Raw genomic sequence first — 19211 nt, 5'->3', positions numbered from 1 at the left:
GGTGTATATGTGCCACATCTTCTTTATCCAGTCCTCCATTTTTTTTACAGTGATTAAAGCCTTTAAGCAAACTCTTGGCCAATACAGCAAGAATCCATAAAAGAGTAGTGTCCTTAACATGTTCACCAAGTCCAAGTTGGCCCCAACACCATGCCAAATGCTTGAAAAATGCTGGAAAAGCCATCTGTAGCATGTGTGGATATAGAGCTTCTGTTCTCCTCTGCATGGAGAGATGAGAACAGGATGCTTTTCCCTGGAGCTCTGCAACTGTGGTTTGGTAAAGAGAACCTTGGGATACACTAAGCTGGGTGGCAAAGGTAGATTCATAATAGAAGTTGGAAAAAGGGGAAAGAGAGATCTAAATTAGGAGTAGGTCCTAGCCTGAAATATGAGTGGGGCATTGAGGTAGGAGGGATAAAGGAAACACTATATATTAAACAAAGCAGCAGAAAATAGGACTATCAACATCCACAACAGAGATCTTCGAAGGAAAAATAAAAAACCTGACTATTCAGGCAAGACATAGTTAAGTGGCCCTTGTGCAAGTGAGATCAGTTTACCTGCTTCTTGGAAGAGATACCTTAGGCTCGTCCACAGTGTTGTAGATGGGGCCGATGGCCCTGGGCCCCTTCAGCCTTCAGTGGCAAACCCCAGGTTTCTGGGCAAGGTTAGGTCATAGGTGGCTGGAGCAGGGCTGGGAGAGACTGAACCCTCCCTTAGAGGAGCAAGGGAGAAGCCTACCTTCCAGTGTCCCTGTTTCCTCACAGGAGAGGCATGTAAGCCTGGCAGGCTTTAGCTCAATGACCTTCCTTTCCACTATTGAAGCAGGACCCAGATGGCATCCTATGAGACCCCTTTGGGGCGTTGGAACCTTTAAGGGTGTATCCTAAAAGCTGGTAGGTCCCCTGATCTCTATTGGGCTTTTTCTGCCTCTTGGTATCTTAAAGGCCATGCTCAGAAGATCTCGCTGAGGGGTTTGAGGATCCCCATCCACCTATATAAATCTTTTCCATTTATCTGGAGCTATTTGGAAAAAGACAAAACAGTGTTATTAGCTGGATCTAATAAAGAAGGTAGTAGTTTTCAGGAGAAAAAGATTTGGTGTCTCCTGTTCATCAGCATTCAAAAGAAATTTAAAAATTTTTTAAGTAAAAAGCATGATATGGTAGACCCATAGGAGTTCCAGGATATGACTCCCCTCTTTAAAAATTTTTTTAATTAACCTTAAAATATTTGCTGGGTACCCTTTAATAATAACTTGACTTTAAAGATTGTAAGAATGACAAAATACAGTAAATGCTTTTGCTTCATATGCAGGAGCATTGTCAGTTTAACCAGTTTAGGAAATCCAATAATAGAACAGTGCATACAGACAATGAGCTATAACATGCTTAGCAGCCTCTCCTGTTCTGACAGAGGTTACTATAAATCCAGAATATGTATCCACAGTAACGTGGACATATGACTGTTTGCCAAATGAAGGTATATGAGTAATATCCATTTACCAAAGTTGTCCTGATAGGAGTCCTTGAGGGTTAACTCCAAATGAAGGGGCAGATTGTAGTATAGGACCCCTTGAACAGGATTTCCCAATCTGCCGTGCTTCTTCCGGAGAAAGTTGAAACTGTTAACACAGGGCTGCAGCATTCTGGTGATGAATAGTATGAGACTGAATTGCTTGATCTGTCATGGTTGCTCCAAATAATTTTCTTTTGGGTAGCTTGATCAACAAGGGCATTCCTAGGCCCTGGCTGGTTGGCTCAGTGGTAGAGCATTGGCCTGGTGTGCAGGAGTTCTGGGTTTGCTTCCCGGCCAGGGCACACAGGAGAAGCGCCCATCTGCTTCTCCACTCCTCCCCCTCTCCTTCCTCTCTGTCTCTCTCCTCCCCTCTTGCAGCCAAGGCTCCATTGGAGCAAAGTTGGCCCGGGCATTGAGGATGGCTCTGCGGCCTCTGCCTCAGGTGCTAGAATGGCTCTGGTTGCAACAGAGCAACACCTCAGATGGGCAGAGCATCCCCCCCTTGTAGGCGTGCTGGGTGGATCCCGGTCGGGCACATGTGGGGAGTCTGTCTGACTGCCTCCTCGTTTCCAACTTCAGAAAAATACAAAAAAAAGGGGGGGGCATTCCCTTGTGCTAAAACTCCAGGGAGCATGGAGTGAGCTCGAGTATGTCCTATAAAACATGGAGCTCTATGTTGACATACAAGTCTTTGAAGAAGGAGAAACTGCTGAAATAGTTCATCAGCATTTGTCCCTAAGACAGCAGTCTTTATAGTGGAAACACCATAAGTAAATATTTGCTGTCTGTATATAAATTAAAGGGGGAGTATGGTAAATGCTGAAAAGCCATGCTCATGGCATATAATTCTAGACTTTGAGCTGATTTTAAGTTGACAGTTTCAATATAAAGTTGTCCATTGATTTGCAAGAGCGATTTGCCATTTAGTGGAAGTTTCCCAGAGCCATTGTTGCTGATCCTTTGAAAAAAGGAACAACACTAATTTTGAGGCTCAAAACCTATCAGCTGTAAGGGTCACCTATGCCCCTTGATAATCCAGGAGGCAACAAGATCAAAATATGGAAGTGTATTCCATGGGCTATTAGATGGTTCAATGTGCCCAAGCTGTAGCTGCTCTTGTACCAATTGAGTAGCTGCCCTAAGTTTCTCCTGAGAAAGGGGCCATTGGTGTACCCATATAGGATTATCTGATTTCCAAGTAATTGGGTCTGCACAATGCATTATTGAGGTAGCAGTAGCTACCAAGGCCCCCATGCTAAATTTTGATATCCTAATCCACACCTTCTGGTATTGGGTGCCATTTCTATGGGTGTGAGAATTCTTCGCTCTTCTTTCCCTAGTCCCTTGGTGAGCAAAAATCCCTGATCAAGCATCTGAGTACGGACTAAACCATTAGGACTGACAAGCAACGCTCCCATATTTTTTAAAACATCTCTACCCCACAAATTAACTGGCCATCCAGGGAGCACATGAGGCTTTAAAAATCCAGAATGACCTTCTTGATCTTCCCAATGTAGAAAACTAGAACTTTGTTGAGGGGATTTACTCTGCCCTATACCTTGTAATTCTGTGGCTGCTGCATGAGTGAGCCAGGAAGGAGGCCAATGTAGCTTAGCAATAACAGATACATCAGCTCCAGTATCTAAAAGTCCTTTAAATTTATGCTTATGTATTGTTAGTTCCATTTCAGGGTGTTCCTGACCTATTTTTTTTTAAATCCAATTGGCAAAATCAGAGGAGCCAAATCACCAATTTGCTTGAGGCCCCTTTTGCAGGATGTGGCCTGAGAAGCAGAATTAGCATCCTTATACTATTCTTCTAACTGCCATAGGTGATTAAAAACTTTTTAAACTTTATTTCTTCCCTATTATTATTTGGTAGTCAATAATTCAATAGAATTGTATTTTAATTCATAAAATATTTATTGCAGATAGCAAAATATACTCATTACACTGATTTTCTCAGAATCCATGAGAATATTAAAGAATTTACCTAAGTATTTTGGGGGTTGTGAGCACTTTCCATCACAACATGTTACTTTCCTACTTCCCTGAAGTTCATAGTAGGCCTGGCATTGATACTCAACTGATGACCCTGGGGCATAGCCCCTTAATGGGAATGTGGTAATGTCTTCATTCTCAATAGCTGGAGGTGGTCTACATTTGCCTCTAGATTCTAAAAAGAGATATTATTTGATTTAAAGAGAGACCAATATTAAAACACAATTTTTAATAAATCTAATACGAATATAACACCATAGGTCCTATTAAGACGTGATTTCAGATGACAGTATGATTCACTGGAGTCATTTTCACCACTTAAACTGAGAAAAAAATATGAAGCCCTTTTGAATGGTCGTGCCTTGTTGTTGGGAGGGCAGACTGGAGCAGTCGCTGTAGAATATGGTGTGGTGGTTACTTTAAAACATGGAGCTGCCTTATGACCCAGAGATTTCACTTCTGCATATGTATTCCAAGAAAACCAGAAGACTAATTTGAAAGAATTTATTCATCCAGCTTTACATTTTAGTGTTATTTACAATAGCCGACATTTGGAAGCAGCCCAAGTGCTCCTCAACCGACAAGTGGATAAAAAAGCAGTGGTACATGTATGAAATGGAGTACTAGTTGGCCATGAAAAAGGAATAAATCTTATCATTTGTGACAACATGGATGGGTCTAGACTCTAGAGGGTATAGGCTAGAAAAACAAGTCAGTCAGAGACATATAAATATCATATGATGTTAGTTCTATTGGGAATCTCCAGAGCAAAATAAATGAACAAATAAAAGAGCCAGAATCGTTGATAGAGAGAAGACTGACGGTTGTGTTGGTGGTAGAGTGGTTAGCATAGCTGCCTTCTAGAGAACACTGCAAGCTGTCAGAGGGACAGGGGGTTGGGAGCTGGAGGCCAAAGGTGCAGGGATTGGGCATACAGATTGGTAGTTAGCAAACAGTGATGGGGATGTAAAGTACAGTATAAGAAATTTAGTCTATAATATTGTACTAACTACGGTTGGTGCCAGGAGAAACTAGAAACATCAGGGGGACACTTTATAAAGTACATGCTTGTCTAACCACCCTGCTTTACAACGGAAACCAATGGAAAATAATAATGAACAAAAATGGTGACCAGAACAATTAAATTAAAATAACTTTAAAGTCATTCTAATGTTAACAAATATGTCTGCCTTGCAGCATTGCAGTAGTTAGAAAATGGTGTAGTTAATGACTATGTACTAGACAGGAGGATAACTAAGATAAAAAAAATTTCTTGTTCTTATGTGCAACATACTGCAGTGTCTACTGGATCTTTTGCCATTTTTTATTGGTTTTCGTTTTCGTTTACAAAAGAATATAACTTGTCAAATAAAATCAAAGAATAACAAATTGTTGTAACGTGAAATGTATTTTCTTTGTTTCTTTTGTGGACAAGATAAGGTAGCAATGTTTCTACTTGTTTCTTATGCCATGAGTAACAAAAGGACTGGAATGCATTGTAAACGAATATAAGAAACTGTAAGAGTTGCAGAGATAACAATCTGGTTCAGGACTCACTGCAGTGAGTGTAGGCTTCAGTCTTCTCTTCTGTGTCTCCTGGAGTGTGTACTGATGACGAAGGAGACCTAAAAATGGTGTCAAGTTAGTGGGGAAAAAAAAATTTCAATAAGATTCTACTCTGTTTAGCCAAAGGTCCTGAAAAGGAGCAGCATTTAAAAACAAACAGCAAAACAAACAAAAAAACAGTTCTGTGCCATACTCCTCTTAATCAATAAAGAAATGTTTGAGAATAAACCTAAGACTAAACCCCTACCCACATTAATCAACAAGGGTAGTTAGGGTCTTAGATGCCCTCTGACAAGCTGAGGGGACAAGTCAGACAAGTCACCTCTTTCATTTCCTGTGCTCTCAGTGTGGCCCCGTGGAAAGCCTAGACTTTAACCTTGCACAGGTATTGATGCTGTTCTGATATATATAAGATTTGATGAAAGTCAGAATATTGACCTAGACCCATTAGCTCAGTGGTAGAGCATTAGCTGGTGTGTGAATGTTTTGGGTTCAATACCCAATCAAGGCACAGAGGAGAATCTCCCATCTGCTTATCCACCCTATCTCCTCTTTCTTTTCTCTCTCTCTCTCTCTCTCTCTCTCTCTCTCTCTCTCTCTCTTCTCCCCTCCTGCAGCCATTGCTCTATTGGAATGAGTTGTCCCCAGATGCTGAGGATAGCTCCCTCAGCAGGTACCTTAGATGCTAAAAAAAATGACTCGGGTTGCAATGGAGCTAAAGCCTCAGATAAGCAGAGCATCGCCTACTGGTGGAGTTGCCAGTTGGACCTCAGCTGGGGCACATGTAGGAGTCTGTGTTATCTCCTTTCACTAAAAAAAAAAAAAAAAAAAGAAAGAAGGCAGAGTCTTAGAACATAATACCCAAAATGTGAATAATACAACTGAAGATCACTCATTGTACCGAGGACCAGGAAAGTCTCAAAGGAGCAAGGACAATTGACAGAAGACAATATTGATGACACAGAGAAATTATTGGGCCACGGCTTTAGTTTTTAGTGTTTTTTTTAAAGATTTTATTCATTCTTTTTAGAAAGGAAAGAGAGAGAAAGAAGGGAGGAGCAGAAAGCATCAACTCCCATATGTGCCTTGACCAGGCAAGCCCAAGGTTTTGAACCGGCGACCTCAGAGTTCCAGGTCGAGGCTTTATCCATTGCACCATCACAGGTCAGGCTGGACCATGGTTTTCTAACACTCCAAATGGAATCATTGAACTGAAAACCAGCATAACAGAATTAAAAAGAAAACTCACTGGATGGGCTCAATGATAGATTTCAGATGACAGAAGCATAAATCCTTAAGCTTTAAGAGAGAACCATGTAAGTTTTACTCACTTTAAAAATGGATCACAACAAAAAGTAAACAGAGCTTCGGGGAGCAGTGAGAAGATGGCAAATTTGGAGGCCCAGAGTGAGAAAATAAAGGGCTAAAAAATAAAAAAAACCCCAAATTCCAGAAATAGTGGATGAATATTTCTAATACAGCATGAGGCTTCAACTGACACATAATAAATATGAGTGACCTTCAAACAGGAGAAAACCAGAGACATTTATCCCAGGATCCATCATCCCCTAACTGCTGAAAACCTGAAAAGAAAAAAATCTCAAAAACAGGTAGGTAGTCATTATGTAATACTCATATGGACAAAGGATTCAAATGTCAATGAAACTTGTACTCTAATGAACTCAATGAAAAAATAAAACATAAAGAAGCCTGGTAAGTATCATAAGGAAGTGTATGGTTAATATCCTAAAATTGAAGGAATAAGTACAGAATGACATAAATATTACCTAGTGGGGGGGGGTAGATCTATAATGGACTATATTATAATTATTAAATATCCAAGGTAGTCAAATATTCCTTAATTTAAAATGTAACTTTAACTAATATAACTTCAACCTTTAATATCTCTAATATTCATCAGTTTGATTTAATATTCATCAACTCATTAATATTTTCACAAAATGGTTACCTGGGAACTATTACAATGACTTAGGTATTCCTATAATAATTTTCATTACTGGAAAAAAATAATGTCAATGGGGTCACATCTGTGACTGGGGAACTAAAAATTGGAACAAAATTGGACAAGTTTAGGAAAAAACGGACTGTCAACACCAAATTCTACCCTGTGCCACTGTCATTAGAATTAAAGGGTGAAATAAAGATATTCTCAGTGTAAGGAAAATGAAGAGAATTTTCTCCAGCAGACCTAACTTTAATGAAGCGCTAAAGCAATCTTCAAATAGAAAGGAAAGATAGCAGATGTGTGGAGATGTTAGGAAGAAAGAAAAGCCAATGGGATTGATAGAAATAGTGGTAAATACTATAGGACCACTTTTTTCCAGTGAGCGTGTTAAATTATGGTGGATGTTTGTGCAAAATCATATCATTTGATATGGTGCTTGTTATATGTAGAGGAAACACCTCAGGCCTTCAGGTTTATAAATGGTGTACCCAATTGGAAGTAAGGTTTACACCTTTCACTTGAAGTGGTCACAGCTCAATTTTAGTTGGAAATGGGAGGCTGTCTAAAAGTATATATTAATACCTCAAGCAAGCACTAATAAAACTATACAAAGAGAAACATTGAAAAACAATATGAATATATAAAAACAAAGTTCTTTTTAAATGTTCAATAAAAGAAAAAAATGAAAAGAAACCACGGGGAAGCAAGAAATAAAGGCAAGCAGGAATGAGAAACAGAGGAAGGACACACACAACAAATAAAACGGCTCTCTGAGCCTGTAATATATCAATGATGACTTTAAATGTAAATGGCTGGACTACACCAGCTAAAAGTCTGAAAATGCATGGTGGACACATACACAGAGCCCAGCTCTATGCTGCCTGCAGGAAACTCACTTCAAACCTGAAAGCGTTGAATGACTCCAAGGAAAGGATTTAAAATATCCACTGAAATGTTGAAAACAAAGGCTATTAGTATAATTAACTTTCAGCCAAAATTGCTTTCTCTAAAACAAAGAGACTTTCAGTAGAACATACTTTTTCCTAAAAGACTTTCTACCCCTGGCCTTGAGGCTGGTTTCCCAGGATGTAGCTTTGAGTTTAGTTCCACAAGCTTGCAGATGTTCCCAGAATGTAAGAGAGTTTATTTCACTGCTTTGTTTTACTGCAATGCTTCCCCATCTCCCCATTCCCCAATCAATCTGTAATTTAGTCTTTAAAATCTGACATCAAACTGTGTTTGAGGCTACAAGATTTGAACAACTTAGGTCTCTTTTAGGTCGCTGGATTTAAAATAACATCTCTTTAATTTGGCTACTTAACTGTGTGGCAAAACGTCTGTTTCTCAATGTTCTGATACAACATCCAACAAGCCTAAGTTTATTTGGAAAAATTAAACTGGTTAATATACCTTCTTTATTGGCTCCCTTCACTCGTGGACTCTAAATGCTGCAGTGTCTCATGATCAGATTCTCAGATGTCTTTAAAATGTATCTTCACATTAATGCCCCAGATGAAATCAGCTGGTGCCGTGTCGTCAAATATAATCTGCATGCTGAAGAAGCCCAGACTTTATCCCGTCCTCTGATCACGCCCCAGCTGCCTAGTCTCCAAGCAGAATGCCACAGGGCTGTCAAATGTACCTAAGGTGTCTTGAATGCATCTATTCCTCAGGAAACACTCAGTGGCTTACTGCTTATGACAGACTTTTTCATGCTTCCACCTCCTCTTCTAATATCCTTAAATCTTCCATAAAACAATGTGGCCATATTACTTATTCAGTCCAAACGAAGATTGGACTTTAAGCACCATCATTTCATTTGCATTAAAAAATTTTATTCCAGCCTGACCAGGTGGTGGCACAGCTGATAGAGTGTTGATCTGGGATACTGAGGACCCAGGTTCAAAACCCTGAGGTTGCCACCTTGAGCACAGGCTCATCTGGCTTGAGTGCCAGGTCACCAGCTTGAGTGTGAGATCTGCATGACTCCACAGTTTCTGGCTTGGGCTCAGGTCACTGACTTGAAGCCTAAGGTTTCTGGCTTGATCCCAGGGTCACTGGCTTGAGCAAAGGGTCACTGGCTCAGCTGCAGCCTCCTTCTAGCCCCAGGTCTAGGCACATATGAGAAAGCAATCAATGAACAACTAAGGAGTTGCAACGAAGAATTGATGCTTCTCATCTCTCTCCCTTCTTTTTCTGTCTGTCCCCACTGTTTCTCTCTTTCTCTCTCTAAAAAAACCCAAACAATACAAAAAACAAATTTTATTCCATTAGAACTACTCATTATGTGTTTATGTCAACACATTTTGTCCTTAATATATTCTGTAAAATTGGGGCAGTGGGGTGGGGAGAATAAGAAATTTTATCTTTGCACTCGGGTAGGTTTGACCAGTTCCCATTAAAACATGTCACTTCTGTTTCCTCATATCGGTCCAAAGACTTGGTGCATTCATAATATACTGTCTCACCAGACATATACTTAGGCTTCTTATTTCATATAATGGCATTTTCCACTGTGGGAGGACTCCCACAGGACACATCTGAATAAAAACAAAATAGAATTTATCTCTAATGTAACAATTGTTTAGAACTCAAATCAATAAATGAAATTCCAATGGACTTCTAGAATTTAAAATCAATCATTAATCTGTCATGAAGACTGAATGAAATTTTTAATAAATTTACATGTAAGATAGAAATAAATAAGGCAAAACAGTATTATTTTTATAAGAGCTAAGCTTCTATACATTAAATTTCTTTCTTATTTTTTTTGAAGATTAATAGAAAAATTTAGGCTTATAAAAATGATAGTTATTCTGGACATTGCCATTTGAGGTTAGAAAAATAAATATTATAAATTATATAAATTCACCTGACCGGGTCGTGGTACAGTAGATAGAGCTTCAGAACTGCACGTTGAGGACCCAGGTTCAAAACCCTTAGGTTGCAGCCTAAAAGTAGACTCACAGGTTGAATGTAGGTTCAGCGGCTTGATTGTGGAATCATAGACATGACCCATGGATGCTGGCTTGAAGCCCAAGGTCGATTGCTTGAGCAAGGGGTGACTGGCTTGGCTTAAGCCCAGCCTGCCCATCAACCACCATTTAGGTATATACGAGACAGCAATGAATAAACAACGAAAGTGACACAACTATGAGTGATGCTTCTCATCTCTCTCCTTCTTGCTCTGTCCCTTCCTCTCTCTCTCTCTCTAAAAAAATACAATAAACTAAAATTTGATCAAAATACCTCTGCAAGTTAGTGTTCCTATCCATCTGCCATTCATACACTGGACATAATTAGACCCATCCACCTGGTAATATTGTGGTCATGTGTAAGTTACTTGCTCCCCTGAAGCATACGATTTCTTCTGTGGTTTTTGAAGCAAGGCATTATCGAAGCTGGGTGGGTCAGAACAAAACGCTTCTGAAAGGGAATAAAAAACATATCCTTGTTCAGTAAATGTTTACAATTAATTGTACCCGAGAATGATAGGTATATACCAAATAAGTGCAAATGGTGAAATATTTTTCTTATAACTTGAAAATATATGAGCAGTCTTGAGTTGATTGCACTGAATGATTCTACACTTATCAAAAGCATAACATGGGCCTGACCTGTGGTGGCGCAGTGGATAAAGCGTCGACCTGGAAATGCTGAGGTCGCCGGTTTGAAACCCTGGGCTTGCCTGGTCAAGGCACATATGGAAGTTGATGCTTCCAGCTCCTCCCCCCTTCTCTCTCTCTCCTCTCTCTCCCTCTCTGTCTCTCTCTCTCCTCTCTAAAAATGAATAAATAAATAAATAAATAAAATTAAAAAAAAAAAAAGCATAACATGGGAATGATGATTACTGAAAGCCCATCGACACCAGGATATGAGTAATGCTTGAGCATACTTCTTAAATCCTTTTTTGTCCATGCAGACACCCTACATGATTTCCCTGTTTCTGCTTTTTTGCCTCGTTAAAATCTTTTTTTCATAATGACTTCAGACATCTTAGAAAATTATACATCTATAAGGAGATCACTGATAAACTAACAGGGAACTGAAGAATGAAGAGATTGATGAGCAGGGATCGCCTACAAAACAGGAAGAGCACGTGGAACATGAACACAGTTTTCATGAAAATGAAATAATTGGGCTCCTGTTGTCAAACATGGCATATTTCTAGGGCTTTAATTTCTCTGCCAGAATCCAGGACTTTCCTGATATATCTCGTTATATTCTAGAATTGCTGCATTTTTATATTTGTATCATCAATGCTCTGACTTAAAGATATTTAAGAGTCTTAGGATATAATTAAAGATACTATACTTATGCATTCTGGTGGACAGGACCATTTTCTCCTAAACATTTTACAGATGCAGGTCCATGAATCCCATATCTCCAGCATATCTGTACGTGACTTCTGCTCCATGTGGATGACTCTTGGGACCCTTAGGTACTTGACCATTGTCTATTGAAGGTGGTGGTGAATCACAAGGAAGTACTAAAAAAGAATGAAGGAAGACCCATATATTTCACTAACTTTGAAATTTATTTCATGTGCTGGTGGTCCTATCTGGTACTTTCATTTGAAACAAAATGATCATGCAGGCACTAACCTCATATCACAGAAAAGCTGCCCAATGATTTCTAAAATAACCATTGTCGTGTGCATCCAGCTGTGAACATGGGCAAGAACATGAAACAAAAGACATTAACATATTTAAGAATGGGACTATCAATGCCTCTCTAACTCATCGTAATAAAAGAAAACCACACATTGAGAATTAATCATCTCAAGTACGTATCATAAATGGTAAGAGATCAGAAGGGACACTGTAGGAAGAACATAACATTTTTAAAAACCATGGTGCAAAGCCTTCACTACAATCTATATGAAGACATATGAATAGGTGAATCAATATGAATAAAGAGTTAAGTTTAATTTCACTACACGTCCAGTTTTAGTAGAAATTAAAAAGAGTCAAAAGTAAAATGAATTGCACAATGAAGCAATGGAAATACCAAAAATAAGACAGATTTGATTGTGCCAAAATTGTTGGGTAAAATATGTTAACATAAAAATAATATGTAAATACATTAATGGTTTTCTATACTGATAAGTCCAAATAAGAATGCCCCATGACTTGGACACCTATTTTAATGAACTGTATTGAAAACAGAATTGTAGTTTGAGTGCTATGCTTACCTACACACTGAGGAGGAGAACTCCAGTCCCCTAGGCGACATGTGATTCCATCGACTTCAGATAGCCTGAAACCATCTTCACAAACATAATTTAATTTGGTGCCATGTGCATATAGCTGCGGTTCAAATGTTTCTTCTGAAGATCTAGATGAGTTAATGATCCCGTGCTTGATATGAGGTGGCTGAGAACATGGAGTTTTTTCTATACGAAGAATAGAGGTCAAGCGGTCAAGCACAAAGATAACATTTAAATCGAAAAAGAAAAGCAAACAGTATTTCGGATCTTAAAATAAGGACTATTTGAACACATTAAATTACTGAATCACTAAAAAAACATTTGAAACTTGCAAAAATCAGTGTCTCCATAAAATCGATGCTACTCTCTTCTTGTTCCTTTGGCTCTCCCATCCTCTTCATCTTGAGGATGCATACAATATGCATAAATAGAAATTGCATCTGATATTTGCACAGTGAGCCAAAGTGCCTGTCTGTGTTCATTTCAGGACAGAAGTGAGATAATGCTGGTTGATTTCTGAGCCTGGATTGTAATTTACTGTTTCAGCTGATGCGGAGAGGATATGGAGAAAGGGCTTCTTCTGGGTTTGTTACACCAGCAATTTTCAACCTTTTTCATCTCATGGAGCAAATAAACTGATTACTCAAATTCTGCGGCACACTGAAATATATATTTTCTAACAATCAAAGAAGGAAATTGGTATAATTTTGACTCCTTTGCACCAAATGGCTGTTGTTGTGTTGGCTGTTGTCATTTTTTTTTTATTTAACAATCTAAGGGAAAAGAGGTCAGTGCCCTGACTAAATACTCAAGGATGCATGCTTTTAAAATTCTTGTGGCACACCAGTTGAAAATCATTGAAAATCATTGCTTTACAGAAAGCACAGCGGAGTTTCACCCTCATTTGAAAGATAGTTGTAATGTTAATAATGCACTACTGACCAACACAGCCTAGTATCGACTGCCATGTTCCGTTGTGGCACACAATGTCTTCTGCTCCCTGAATTAGAGCATTTTCTTGACAGAGAATAGATATTCTTTCTCCTTCCAGGTAATTCAGTGTGGTTGCCATATTTTGAGATTTGGGAATCTGAGGTGGAGGTGGACACTTTGGTACTTCTGAAAATACCAAAATTAGATTTATTGATGAAAAACAATCAGTTAAATATATCAAAAGGATAATTCAGTAAGTGAAAATGTATCAGAAAAGAACAAATTTTAACATTGTAATCTATGTTTAAATATGCTATCCTTTTCATCTGTTTATCATTTCAATATATTAAGTTGGGTTTATAGTCTCTATACCTTTTTTTAAACACTTTATGTACTTATATTTATTTTTGTTAATTATTTTTACTAATTTATTAATTTTAGAGAATAGAGACTGAGATAGAGATAGAGAGCAAGACTGAAGGGGGAGGAGCAGGAAGTATCAACTCCTATATGTGCCTAGACTGGACAAGCCTGAGCTTTTGAACCAGTGAACTCAGAAATCCAGGTCGACGCTGGTTCCACTGTGCCACCATGGGTCAGGCATTTCAATACCTTCTTTGTAGCTTCTTTCTTTTATTCTGTCTATGATTCATCTTGGATAATTTATGTAAAAGTCATTTTCATGATTTCTAACAATTGGAATGTCTTAACTGAATTATTCACTAAAAACACATCAAATACTGTGATTAGAATATATTACTTTAACAAATATCCATTATCAAATATTTTGGGAGTCAAAACCCTCACATGATGTTGTACCAGTGAAAGCTGGAGAGCCATAGAAGAATTACATTTATTTAATGATAGATTAATTTGACATGTACTCCTGACTGAGATGTGAATTAGATATAATGAAGCATGACTTACATACTTTTGAATGTTCAAACCGCCCTCCAGGTGCTGTTTCCCAGGTACCTAAACTGAGAAAAGACAATATAGGAAAGTAAAATAGCCTACCAGTTATTAAAGAAATTGAATTAATCATCAAGAAAATCTTAAAAAAGCAAAACAAAAACACCTCTATATATCAGTGAACTTCCCAGGTGAATTCTAGCAATTTTATTTAAAGGAAATAATAACATAATAACATTATGTGTAATGATATTACACAGGTCTTTTCAGACAACAGAGGAGCAAAGGACTCTTCTTAAATGTTTTTATGAGGTCACAGTACACGTGATAATAACTGGCAGAGATATTACCGTAAAACCTACCTGTAATTTAATATCCTCAATGAAAATAGTTGTAAAAATTCTGGAAACTGTATCAGCAAATCAAGTACACAAAAGTTAAAGACTAACATATCATCACCAACTATGTTTAACACTAGGAGTGAGAGATTTATATGTGCATTTTACTATATTAGGAGAATTAAGAAAGTCATATTGTCATATAAGCATTAAAAACCACAGCCTGAACAGGCAGTAGTGCAGTGCATAGATCATTAGCCTGAGATGCTGAGGACCGTGGTTCAAAACCCCAAGGTCACAGGCATGAACATGGTCTTACCAGGTTGAGTGTTGGGTCGCTGGCTTGAGCCCAAAGATTATGGGCTTGAAGCCTACAGTCGCTTGCTTTGCTAGTTTCTCATGGTCAAGGCATGTATGAGAAAGCAATCAATGAACAATTAAGCTACCACAATTATGAGATGATGCTTCTCATCTCTCTCACTTCCTGTCTGCCCTTGTCTGTGTTCCTTGCTCTCTCAAGCAAATAACTAATTAACTAAATAAATAATAAAAAGTATTTAAAAATCATTCAATAGTTGATAATAAAATTCTTTACTCAGGTAATGAGGAGTGGAAAAAAATATACTGATAAAGAGAATCTACAAAAATCCTAAACTAACACTGTAATTGTGGTAAGAAATTGAATACAGTCTCCTATTAGCTACAAATAGGATAAAGTTATTTTTGTTCTTACTTCCTTTGAACAGTGTATTGAAGGTTTGTGCAAGTGCATTAAAAAAGACAAATAAAATATGAAAATGAAACAGGACTAGCATAAATATAATAGGAACGCTGCTCTTGATCGAAAGAAGAATACCTACAGTAAATAATGTAAGCATGTAATTTCAGAGTATGATCAATCTCCAGAATGCCAGTACATTTCCTCATACTTAGAGAAAAAATCATTGTAAAAATATAATTATGAGAATTTGCACTTGTAATATCAAAAATATAAAACAAGAGTACTTTTTTTAAAACTCCTAAATATTCTACACTTAAACTATTGCTGGGAAAATATAAGCCAAATTAAATAATTGAGGAGATATATCAAGTTTATGGCGAAGCATTTGATATGCTAAGATTTCAAGCCCATCCCTAATGTATCTTTCATTGTACAACCCATCCTTTCTTTTTCACAAGTGGATATCTTATAAAAATTCATAAGCTTCAACTGAAATTTCTGTTAATGATAAGATCAGAAAAATTAAAACAATCTTGAATAAGAATAACATAGTTGGTGATAATATATTCGACTTCAAGACATAATGTAAAGATGAGGTTTGTTTTATAGCTGAAATTGCTCATGAAATGATTAAAATTTAGAAAGAGTGTTTTGGTTATTTTCTAAATGAACCTTCAGCTGAGAAATTATTTGTAATAATAAAGAGTATTAAAATATTTATTAAGACACAAAGAGACTCCTTTTACATGGTAGGAGGAAGAGGAATACATTTTGAAAATGTTCTAAACAAGAGCTTATCTACCCAGGTTTCCCTGGGATCCCACCTTCCATTCATGCAGATGGAACGTTTCTGTTCTGACTTGCCTCTACATGAGTAATTCATCTTCACGTTGTGGTCATAGTTTGATGTATACGGCAGATTAATCTCTTGTGTAGTTGCTTGTGATAATTTACACCGCCTAAGCTTATTTGTTGCTATAAAATGAAAATATTCCATTTAAAACACTAATTATGAGACTCTATACAACTAATACAAAAAGTAGCTCTAGAGTTCATACCATAATGCAATTAGAATTTAGGTCTATAAATTCCACCAATAAATGTTATTCCCATAAATGTTGCAAGAGCTGGGCTATTATGCATGAACATAGTCTTATGACCACTATTGAAATATCAAGGAAAGTAAACATTCCAAAGAAATATTATACTTCGGAGATTGCAAGAACATCGAGGTTCACATTTTGATTTCTCTACATAGTGAAGAGTCATCACATGGCTAAATTTGGTCTCATTTGAAATCTGTGCTAATGTCCACATTCATTTTCTCTTGAGCTCAAACACTCTACATTATTTTTAATCCTAAATTTTAAAATGTTAAAAGAAAAAAATATTATCTGTGGAAATTGTATATGTGAAGTTATTCTTTTAATTATATGATATTTTTTAATAAAGTTAATATAAAATAACAAGAAGGATTGATCAAAGGAATAGTGTAAAAGTGTGAATAGTTAAGTATATCTTTTGCATGATCTCCAAAAACAAGAACATAAAATTAGGTTCTCAAGCCATAACCCATTTTGTACATACACTCTTAGAATCTTTGGGAAGCTATTTTATACACCAGATCATCCTATAAAATAAATATTATGCTGCTATAACACATTTTTGCCTCCTTCATTATAAGTTACATGTAGATGATAAAAGTCTTCTATAGAGCTACACATTTCAGAAATTTAATAAAGATGTCAATTGTATTTGAATATTATAACTTATCAAATAAGGTCTTAGGTAGTATCTGTTCACAATTTGTTAATGATGAGTGTCAAACAAGGATGAACAGAACATGAAAAGTCAAGTAAATGGCCAAAGAAAAGTAATGTTTTTATAATGCCACCTTAAAAACAATAAAGGGGACTAATTTGTAAAGTAACACACTAGAGACTTGAGATTTATTACTATTTTTTAGGACTGTTCAGAGTGCTGAGGGAGACAAAATAAAGAGTCTTCTTGAAGGGACAGTGACTGAGGGAGATTCTGTAGTAAAGAAGGTGTGGCAGCTGTTGTCCTATGGCCCCTATGATGATGAGTTTCTGGAAGAATTTCTTTGTTCATTAAGAAGTAATAAACATCATGAGAAGAGTGAAAAGGTAGACAATAAAGAGGAACAAAATAAATATTGTAGGAAAATTTTAAATCCTATATCTGAATGTAAAATTTAGCATTATATTTGTAAAGATAATATTTACATCAGAGGCAGATTCAAAAAACGCTATTGCTAGTGTCTATTTTTCCTCAGTAGACACTATTGAACCATAAACAAGTGTTTGGATTCATTATAACTTAAGATCTGACATGTTCAAGAATATCACTAAATTTCAAAAATATGATTGCAAGTTTTACATTAAATTTTTAATTTTATTAAAGGTCAGTTGTATTCTCACCAATACACTGAGGTCCACCTTCCCTAATACATGTAATTGATCTGTTGCCAATCACTGTAAATTGATTGGCAACAGATCTTCTATGCAATTGAACTCTACTGACTTTCCGTGGTGAAAGGATGGGTCATGAATATTGCATAGCCCTGAACAATTTTAGGTATATCCCCACATGTACTGTTCTACTCTGTGAAAATTTCACAAACATATGGTAATTCTTAAAATCAATTTGTGTATTTATATTAATATAAACACAAAATGTTAATCTATACGTTTATATTTTATACATTACCAATACACCTGGGCAAGGCTGTCCATTCTCCATCAACACATTGAATTTTCCTAGACCCCTTCATGAGAAACCTCGGGTTGAAAGCATACTTCACAACTTCACCATGTTCGTATTCTTTTCTTTTCTTTTTTTTTTTTTTTTTTGTATTTTTCTGAAGCTGGAAACGGGGAGAGACAGTCAGACAGACTCCCGCATGCACCCAACCGGGATCCACCCGGCACGCCCACCAGGGGCTACGCTTTGCCCACCAGGTGGCGATGCTCTGCCCCTCTGGGGCATTGCTCTGCCATGACCAGAGCCACTCTAGCGCCTGGGGCAGAGGCCAAGGAGCCATCACCAGTGCCCGGGCCATCTTTGCTCCAATGGAGCCTCAGCTGCGGGAGGGGAAGAGAGAGACAGAGAAGAAGGAGGGGGGTGGAGAAGCAAATGGGCACTTCTCCTATGTGCCCTGGCCGGGAATCGAACCCGGGTCCCCCGCACGCCAGGCCGACCGGCCAGTGCCACGTATTTTTCTTTAAGTGTATCGATGTCATTCCCATTGGGGAGCTGAGGTTGTGGACCACACGGTTTTACTGCAGCTGTGGAAGAAATATTGTATACTTAGTGGTTAACTTGTTTATTTTGCAACTGAAAATTCAGTGAAGTGATGTTTTCCCTCTATTTATTGTTTATTATCTAATTTCTTATAGTGTTCTTCAGCAAACAAAAAAGAATGGTGATTACACTAGATTCATGTCTCCCAGTTCTGTTACTTTGACCAAACTTGCATATTGGAAGTATATTTAAGCCCAGGAAACATAATACTCAGTATTACAGATTACTTCAACTATATGCAAATTCATTAACAATTATAATTGTGTAACTTACAACAATATTCATATTTCATAGAAACATTTCATCAAAACTTTTTGAAAATACCACCATTGGAAGCAAAGATTTGATCAACAAAATGTAACTGTAAGTTATACATGTGATTGAAATGATTCTAAGATGCTTGAATATTGTTTAGACACAGTCAGTGAAACGTGAGGTGAGGTCCATGCTAATAGAAATGTCCTATATTAATGGTGGAATAGTACACAAAAATATGAATAAACAAGTCGTTCCAGTGCAAGACAATAGTATGTCTCTGTATGGAAGCTTCCAGTATATATTTCAACAAAAAACAAAGATTACTTTCTTAAATAAGAAATTCTGAGGTATCTACTATCCAATACATGTTCTTCTCAAGTATATTCTGGCTTAATGTCCTGGATTACAGACACATTAGAAGTCAACAGAAAAGTAAGAGCAAACAATAGTTGATATACAAAATTCT

The 19211-nt window shown here is 37.2% G+C and overlaps 1 protein-coding gene and 1 pseudogene across 3 annotated transcripts in view; both read right to left on the bottom strand.

Moving 5' to 3' along the window:
- The window catches only part of LOC136310183 (complement factor H-like), a 126208-nt gene that overhangs the window by 44872 nt on the left and 62125 nt on the right, over nt 1-19211 (bottom strand). The gene's annotated exons all lie outside the window — the stretch shown is intronic.
- LOC136321049 (complement factor H-like) lies at nt 5065-16480 on the bottom strand (annotated as a pseudogene).

The sequence above is a fragment of the Saccopteryx bilineata genome, chromosome 1 (genome assembly GCF_036850765.1).
Source record: "Saccopteryx bilineata isolate mSacBil1 chromosome 1, mSacBil1_pri_phased_curated, whole genome shotgun sequence".
Lineage (NCBI taxonomy): Eukaryota > Metazoa > Chordata > Mammalia > Chiroptera > Emballonuridae > Saccopteryx > Saccopteryx bilineata.
The sequence above is the reverse complement of the archived record's forward strand: the minus strand, read 5'-3'. Positions and strand labels throughout refer to the sequence as shown.